The sequence below is a fragment of the Hirundo rustica genome, unplaced genomic scaffold, assembly GCF_015227805.2.
Source record: "Hirundo rustica isolate bHirRus1 unplaced genomic scaffold, bHirRus1.pri.v3 scaffold_176_arrow_ctg1, whole genome shotgun sequence".
Lineage (NCBI taxonomy): Eukaryota > Metazoa > Chordata > Aves > Passeriformes > Hirundinidae > Hirundo > Hirundo rustica.
This window is the reverse complement of record NW_026690249.1, coordinates 22062-30493: the sequence shown is the minus strand read 5'-3', so window position 1 is coordinate 30493 and position 8432 is coordinate 22062. Positions and strand designations below refer to the sequence as shown.

At 51.6% G+C, this 8432-nt stretch overlaps 1 pseudogene; it reads left to right on the top strand.

The window, feature by feature from the left end:
- The first annotated feature begins 1032 nt into the window (after positions 1–1032).
- LOC120747702 (zinc finger protein 420-like) overlaps positions 1033–8432 on the top strand; it is a 15625-nt pseudogene continuing 8225 nt past the window's right edge.

The following is an 8432-nucleotide window of genomic DNA, read 5'->3' as shown; positions in this document are numbered from 1 at the left end:
AGCTACAGTTTCCCTAAGCAGAACCCCTGAGAGAGGAGACCCCCAGAACCCCAAAGCAGGGACCCCAAGAGTGGAGGACACCTGGGATTGCTGGGACCCCAGCGAGGGGTGCTAGGGCTGGAGGGGCAGGATGATGGGTGATTTATTAAAATATGGATATTGATCTAATATCAATACCCAACTGCAGCAGACAAAAGACTCTCTAACAGGTTAGAGTTAGAAAGTGTAGGTTTAATGCAATGCCGGGCAGCTGCGTGGGATCACTCCCTAATATGCACTGCAAAGTTACAAGTGATTACAGACTCTATTTATGTACATAAGTGTTGAATACCCCAAATACTAATACATATTCATAACACTAATGCCTGGCATCCTCCGCTTCGTATCATAATTAGATAAAAGACCATTAAGCATGCATAGTTTATTCTTTGAATTAAGTCAGTGGTCTCTTTTATGGGGAGGGGTCATAAAAAGAGGAAGCAAGGAGAGTCTTCCTCATTCTAAACTTTCAACCTTTTCAATGGCTAACAGGACAAATGGAACCTGGTAGAACTCCAGTTTCCTGTTTCCATGACTGTTTCAATGGGATGTTAGAAGATTTACAGTTGTCTGTGTTCTTAGATCTATTTACCAGTTTCTTCTGTTTCTCATTATAAACACAGCTAAACAAATACAAAAATGACAAGCAATTAGTTATTTAGATCTGGGATAGTTATTTTAGATTCATTTCCTTTCAACTAACCATTGACTCTTAATTATTTCCAGCACCTAATTATTTCCTATCTATCTATCTACTTTAACTAATTCAGGCAAAGCTGATCTGTAGCTAAAACCTTAACTTTTCTAAAATCCTTAATTCCTTTGAAGTTCATATCTCACTGGAATGGGGTTCAGTGGTCCTGGTGCCAGAAGAGGCTGCTCCCAGCATCAGCCTAGTTGCCCCCACCCTGTGTGCTTTCAGTTTTGTCATCACTCCCAGTATGAGCCCAGTCACTGCCAGTCATTCCCCATTATGATGCAGTTTGCCCCAGCATGGTCCCAGTTGCTCCCAGTTGCTCCCACTTTCCTCCAGTGTGTTCCCGGTTCTCCCAGTTGCCCCTGGAGATCGAAGTAAAAACTGTTCCATGACCCATTTCTCATAACTCCAGGGCGATATTTTTGGTTAATGGCCCAGCTGTTAAAACCAAATGGGGCAGTGTTCTTTATCTCTTCCATGACCCATCCTCCCTCCAGGGAGATATCTTCTGTAAATGGGCCATTGAGTCTCACTGCATGACTGATAAAATTACATCATCCCATTGTGAGATGCTCCACCCAGAGGGAGGAGCCAAGCATTCCCAACCTGGATATAATCTGAGATTTAAACACCAGAAGCAGCCTGGTTTCCACTGGATTCCCAGAGGAAGACCAGACTCATCTGCACCACCACTGGACCTTCAGAGGAAAACTACACCCTTCTACAAGATCATTGCTTCAACAAAACCACACCTGTCACTCCAGGAGGACTGCAGCCACGATTTGATTGGACTGCTAGCAACACCCTGACTACCCGAGTGTCAGGTTGGATTCTGACTCTCTCAGAATTTTTGTATTTTAGTATTGCATTTTTAGTTTAATTTTTAATTTTTTAGGTTAGGCTGCAAGGAAGATGCTCCAGGACAGCCAGGCAGGTGAGGAGGAAGTCAGTGCCCCTTTCCCCCTCTCTCCTGCTCCATCTCCCAGCCCAGCATGGCCCTCGGCTGCAGGACAACCCTGCTGCCAACGCTGTCCTGCCGGGCATGCAATGGGGGATCTCCTTCCCCTTCCCTCTGGCATGGAGGCAAATCCCATCCTGTCCTTGTCCTTCCTCTCCCAGACAAGGAGCTGAGGATGGAGACCCAAGAGGACAAATCCCGAGGGCAGAACCTTGTGGAAGAGGCCGTTTTGAGCAGCTCCACAGTGCAGGACTCCAAAGGGAAGGAAAAGCCCCAGATGTCCTGCACAAGGAGGGGGTCCAAACCCATCCCAGGGTTCTTGGAGAAGGGAAGACCCAGCCTGTGCCAGGAAGATGGAGAGAGCTTCAGCCAGAGCTCCCACCTGATCCAGCACCAGATGATCCAAACTGGGGATTGGCCCTATAAGTGTGGGGAATGTGGCAAGGGCTTCAAGCACAACTCCACCCGTGTGACCCACCGGTGCCTCCACACCGGGGAGAGGCTCTACGAGTGCGGGGAATGCAGGAAGAACTTCATCTGGAGATCCCAGCTGGTCTGCCACCAGAGGATCCACACTGGGGAGAGGCCCTACGAGTGTGAGCAATGTGGGAAGAGCTTCAGCCAGCGATCCTACCTGATCTGCCACCAGAGGATCCACACTGGGGAGAGGCCCTACGAGTGTGAGCAATGTGGGAAGAGCTTCAGCCAGCAATCCTACCTGATCTGCCACCAGAGGATCCACACCGGGGAGAGGCCCTACCAGTGTAAGCAATGTGGGAAGTGTTTCATCCAGAGCTCCCACTTGATCCGCCACCAGCATAGCCACACTGGGGAAATGCCCTACAAGTGTAGGGAATGTGGGAAGAGCTTCAACCAGAGGTCCAAACTGATCAACCACCAAAAGATCCACACTGGGGAGAGACCCTACGAGTGTCCGAAAGTTTCAGAGAAGCTCCAGTCTCCTCCTGCCCCAGCAGATCCACACAAAGAAGAGGCCCTTCTACTGCCCCAACTGCAGGAAGGGCTTCAAGCACAACTCCAGCCTCATCATTCACCAGCGTATCCACACTGGGGAAATGCCCTACAAGTCCTCTGCATTCCGCAGGAAGGGCTTTCACCAAAGTTTCCAACTGATCATCCACCAAATGATCCACTCCGGGGAGAGGCCCAACAAGTGTGGGGAATATGGGATGAGCTTCAGCATAAGCTCCCACCTGATCCGCCACCTGAGGATCCAAACCAGGGAATGGCCCTACACATGTCTCGCTTGTGGGAAGAGCTTGTCCAGGAGCTCTCACTTTAGAAGATGCCAACGGAGACACTGGTAAGGGAAGGCCTAAGAGTGCCCCAGCTGCAGGAAGAGCTTTGTGCAGTGCTCCAACTTAGTCCTGCTTCAGAGGACCCATATTGGCCAGAGAATTGTTGAGCCACATTCCCAGCGATCTGCATTGGGAAGACACTGGGCTGGTGATCCTCTTGTTTTGTTGTCCTTAATATTTTTTTGATTCATCTTCATCCCTTTAAAACAGACAAAATTGGGGGTAAAAATCAACAAATTCATCAAAGGTATCTAAAGCCTCATGTTTTACTAGTGTTTCAGGGCAATCTGGGACTCAGGGAGATACTGGGGAGGATTTGGGGGGGTTGTGGGGTATTTGGTGTGGTTGTCTCAATTTCTTCTTCAAAGAGATGAGAGGGTTTGATCGGTCACATTAAAACCACACAATGCTAAAACTACTCAATCTCACCCCAAAAGTAGTTGATTGCACAGCCCTTCAGGGAGGGATGGGGTTAGAAGGGGAATGGGTGAGCTGGGAGAAAAATCAGGAGGGGTAAGATTGGCATTGGCTGGCTTGGGATGAGTGGGATGGGATTTGGGAGGTGTGAAATTTGGGAAATAGGGCTTGGTAAGGGGGTCTTGATGACCAGCAAGGATGGGATGGGTTTGGGTTGGGACTGGGGAGCTGGGGTGGGGTCTGGAATGAGACAGCCAAAGGCTGGAAATGGCAAAGGGGGGGGGAGCCAGTTTCTGAGGGAGTTTTCTTGATATTCCACGTTCCTGAAGAGATTTTTGGGGTATCCCATGTTTCTGAGGCGGTTTTTGGCCACTCCCCAACTCTTGGGTGGTTTCCTGAGAGCGCTCCATGGAGCTCCATTTCCAGAGGTGGTTGCCTTGGGCATGAGCTCAGAGCTGCAGCCAGAGTCCATTGCCTCGGTGCTGGAGAGCAGAGAAATGATGAATGTCCCCTGACATCTCCAGTGTGTGTTTGGGGGCCAGGGCAAGTTCTGCGTAGGTGGGGTGGTCACTGCCCCAGTTCCAGCCACTGCAGCCTCTGGTCCAGCCCCAAAGTGGCTGCCAAGCCCCTGGCACCCCAAAAACCCCACCTGTGAGAGGGACCAGAGCAGGTGAGGCTGTGATATGGCTGTGACACTGACACGTCCCATGGCCCCGGAGCTCACAGGAGCAACTGGAAGTTGGACAGGTTAGAGTTTGCTCAGTCAGTGCTTGGTGAAGTGATTTACTGTAACTCCATGTTGCTTTAAGATTTCCCAAGTACCTGATTCTCTCAAGTTTGCAACTAAAAGTTTGTTCTGCACCCTCCTGACAAGTTTGTTGCTTTCTCCCATGTGCCACCCAAGGGGATCAAGATACCTCAAGTCCCTTTCCAGCACCAGCCGAGAGAGCTTGGGGCACAGCAGCAGGAACTGCAGGGCTGAGCAAGGCCTGGGTTTTGGCTGGAGGAAGCAGAAAGGCCAAGCCCTGAGCCCAGGCCTGGCACAGCAGGGCCTGTCCCTCACGGGTGCCTCGGGGCTGTTTGTGGGGCAGTGGGATGGGAGGGGCAGCAAGGACAAATGTCATCAAACTGCAACCCCTGCCAGCCTCCTCAGGGAGGGGCCAGGGAGGACCAAAGTGCAGCCCCTGAAAGGAAAGTTCCTTCTGTGGGGCCTCCAGAGGCGCTGCCAGAGCCCAGGGGACAAAGGCCTGGGTGCCTGTGGCCCTGCCAGCCCTGCCCAGCCCTTGGCCATCTGTCCTGCAGGCTGTGCCCCCTGTGCGTGCTGCTCCTGTGCCCTGGCCGGCTGCACACGCCCCTCTCGCTGTCCCCCCAGCATTTCTCAGCCCAGCATTTCTGTGCCCTCCCTGGGCTCCCTGCACCCAGCGCTGCCGGCTCCTGGCACACAGAGCCAGGGCAGGAGCCCACCCTGCCAAGGGCCTTTGGAGCAGGGTGGTGGCTGCCATGGCTTCTGACCCCAGCAGCTGTTCCTAGGATGGTTCCATGGGAACCCAGCACAGCAACGCTGCTGTGCATTGTCCCTGCTGAGGCTCAGACACTGTCAGGGCACATTCCCTGCCTGTAGGATTCGTGCCCGACCCAAGTACTGCACTTATGTCTCCAGTATTGCTTTCCAACAAAAATGGGAAGACAAACTGTGCATAGCTCATGGTATTTCAGAGTGTCTAAAACTTGCTAAGTCATCAGTCTTAAAGGTGAGATCTGTTTGGAATTAATGGGATGGAGAAGTAGTGCAGGATGGAAAAGGGGACGGTAGAAATAAATGGAGGAAAACATCTTGGCTTCTTTCTTTCCATTTTCATTTTCATTTCTCTTCTGGAAAGCTGTTCCAGTTTTCCAGGAATCTTCTCCACAGTCATACCTACACTTTTCAAGAACCTTTCCAGGAGAACAAGGTCGAGCTCCTGTCACAGGATGTGACTGCAGTTTCTCTTGGCTTTCCACACTGTGAGTGCATCACAACTCTTGCAGCAAAGCAGGACAAATGTTTGGAGCACTTTACAACTTGTTCTTTCTTTCCTCTGGACTGGGGAGTTGTGCCAATGGTGAGGTTTTCACTGTGACTGTTCCAGGCTTGAAAAACTGGACTTGCTGGGGGATGCAATCCTGACTGAACTCAGAGAAAGAATCTCCAGAACCTGCAGCCAGAAGTGGAGAGTTGTGTGATAATCATTCCAACATCTCCGTGGACACCTGGAAAGTGATCTAAAACATGAAAATATGTTGACATAGGTAGTTTTTTTCTGTTTTCAGTTTAGATGATTCTACATGATTTGTGCTGGTTTACATCAAGAGAACAATCAGTTCGTGATAAGCTCCAGAACAAGCTGCACCTCCCAGAGCAGAGGACAGAAAGAATCTGAAACAGAGAAATGCAGGGAATGACTTGGTGAACCTTGTCTGTGAGGAGGGTAATATTTTCTAATAATTTCTAATCCATTCCCTCTGCTGTTGTCTTTCTGAAAAAGGCCGTTTTCTTCTCAGATGCCTCATGAAATGGGAAGCCTGAGCTTGTGGAACTGCATGAAAGATACCCTGTTCCTCTACAGGGACACTCAGGCTGAAAAAGGAAGCAATTTAGAAGTAATTGTATTAAAGCAAACCAGTAGTTAAGTAGAGATTGATATCACTCTCCCAGAACAATGCCCATGGGTAAATCCCTTTGGCTCAGCCTGGAGCAGTGACCTTGAGGGGTGTCCCCACTGCAGGGAGAAATCTCCACACTCTCCCAAGAAGGGAAATGTCAGGAGACACTGCCATTAAAATTTGGGGTGGGGCTTTTCTAATCTGAAGTGCTGCTCTGTCAGTCAGATGTGCCCAGGCTGTGCCAGCTCAGCAGCTCTGCAGAAGCTCTCAGTGGTGTCACTTGGTTGTTCCTTTCTCTGGGGATTTTACCAGCTCTGCCACAGCTTCAGCTCCCTCTCCGGTTGTTGAACTTTTGGATGGAGGATTCAGGCTGCTTTCAACATTATTCACTGCAAAAACAGCATGACCCTCCCTCCTTCATTTCCCACTGAGGGCTTTCCAACCAGAGCCTTACTGGAGTTGTTTGAGCCCACTGCAGGCAGAGCCTCCTGCTCCAGCAGGAACTGCCTTTCCTGTGCCAGGACCAGGGCAGATCCCACTGCAGGAAAAGCCCCAGGCCAGCCCCAACACAGTGAAGGCCTCGGGCACAAGTGCAGAGTGCCGTGCTGGGAGCTGTGCCAGGGAGAGCCTGAGGCACCAAAGGCACCTTGGCAGCAGCAGCTGCTTCCAGGCCATGGCCAGAAGCCTCCCTTGGCAAGGCGGCCTGGTGGCCACCACTGCAGAGCTGCTGCTCCAGGGCTCATTTCTGGCTGGGCTCTGCCCCAGCCCACAGAGTGTGACCTCAGCCCTGACTCTGTCCCAGCCGCTGTGCCTGAGCCCTGCAAAGCCTAAAGGTCACCTGTGCCAGCCTGGCTCTGTCAGCCCCTGGGGCAGGGCAGGGAAAGGCCAGAGAAGGGGCTGGCTTTGGCTGCTGGATGTGGGCTCCAGCAGAGACAAGGAGGAGTCAAGGGAGTGGATGGAGTCCAGTGAGCAGCCCCTTCTCCCCATGCAATCCTGGAATGCTTTGGATGGGAAGAGCTCTGCAGTGCTCATCTCATCCCAACACCTGCCATGAGCAGGGACATCTTTCACCAGATCAGGCTGTTCAGAGCCCTGTCCCAGATGGACTTGTTCCCAGGGATGGGGCATTGACCACCTCCCTGGGAACCTGTCCTGCTGTATGACCAAACTCATCAAAATTTTTTTCCTTATGTCTTCTTATCTGAACCTCCCTTCCTTTAATTTAAAATCACCACTCTTTGTCCTGTTGTGGCAGGTCAGACTAAAACCTTTGTCCACCATTGCATTTCCAATCAGCCGGGTTTCCATGGCAATTCCATGACAGGTGACCCAGGGGTGGTGTCCCAGTGAGGGCTGCCATGGAAGCAGTGCCCAGCACTGCCCCTTTCTGTCTGGCTGAGCTGGCCTTTGGCCCTGGCAGTGGCGTTTGCTGCTGGTTCCGCAGCGCCTGAGCAGCCAGCATGGCACAGGGCAGGTGGCCGTGGCACAAGCCCCCAGCAAGGGATCCCCTCTGGCTCTGGGCAGTGACACCAGCCCTGAGCAAGGGGCCCAGGGCAGGTTTCCATGGCACCCAACCATCACAGCGGCTCCAGGCCTTGGCTGCCACAGCACCAAACCAAGGAATGGGTCCCTGTGGCTGCTGCCGTGGCACCTGAGGGCATCAGCGAGTGTCAGTGCAATTGTACCTGGAACAGACCCGGCACCGCTTTATCCTCAGGATGCCACGTCAGCCCAGGACAGCAACAGCTCTGCATGCAAGTGGCCACAGAACCTGGCTGCAGAAATGGGTCCTTGGGGAGCTTTCCAAGGAAACTGGTACTGATGAAGGACCCAAACCCAGCAGTGGGGTGAGTGCAGTGTCCATGGCCACAGCCCCTTGCAATGGCCCAGGGCAGGTTGGGATGATGATCCACCCTCGCTCCTGGCCCAGGGCAGGGCTGCAGTGCTCTTGGTGGCACCTTAGGCTTGGCCCACACTTTAGGAAGGTGTTTGTTTTCACTGGGGAAACTCAGGAGTTTTAGATTGCTTCAAAAATAAAAGAAGAAAATCCTTGTTTGGCTAAGTGCAGCCAGGTCTCCAAGGAAAGCAGGTCCCAGGTGAGTGAGAAGAGATAGGATGTGGTTTGGCAGTGTGGAGCAAGGTTGTCCACACTGGGTCAGACCTCAAGGCACAGCTTCTCTGAGCAGGCCAGACCTCCTTGGGAGAACCTGGATCAGTATCAACCAAAGAATGCTGCATTCACCTCTTGTGTAATGAGAACAGAAATTAAATATACACTTTAAAACAGAATTACCTATTACTTAGAAGTTCTTTGAAATATTTCTCCATAACTGCAGCAGGAAAACTTCCTAATGAACTG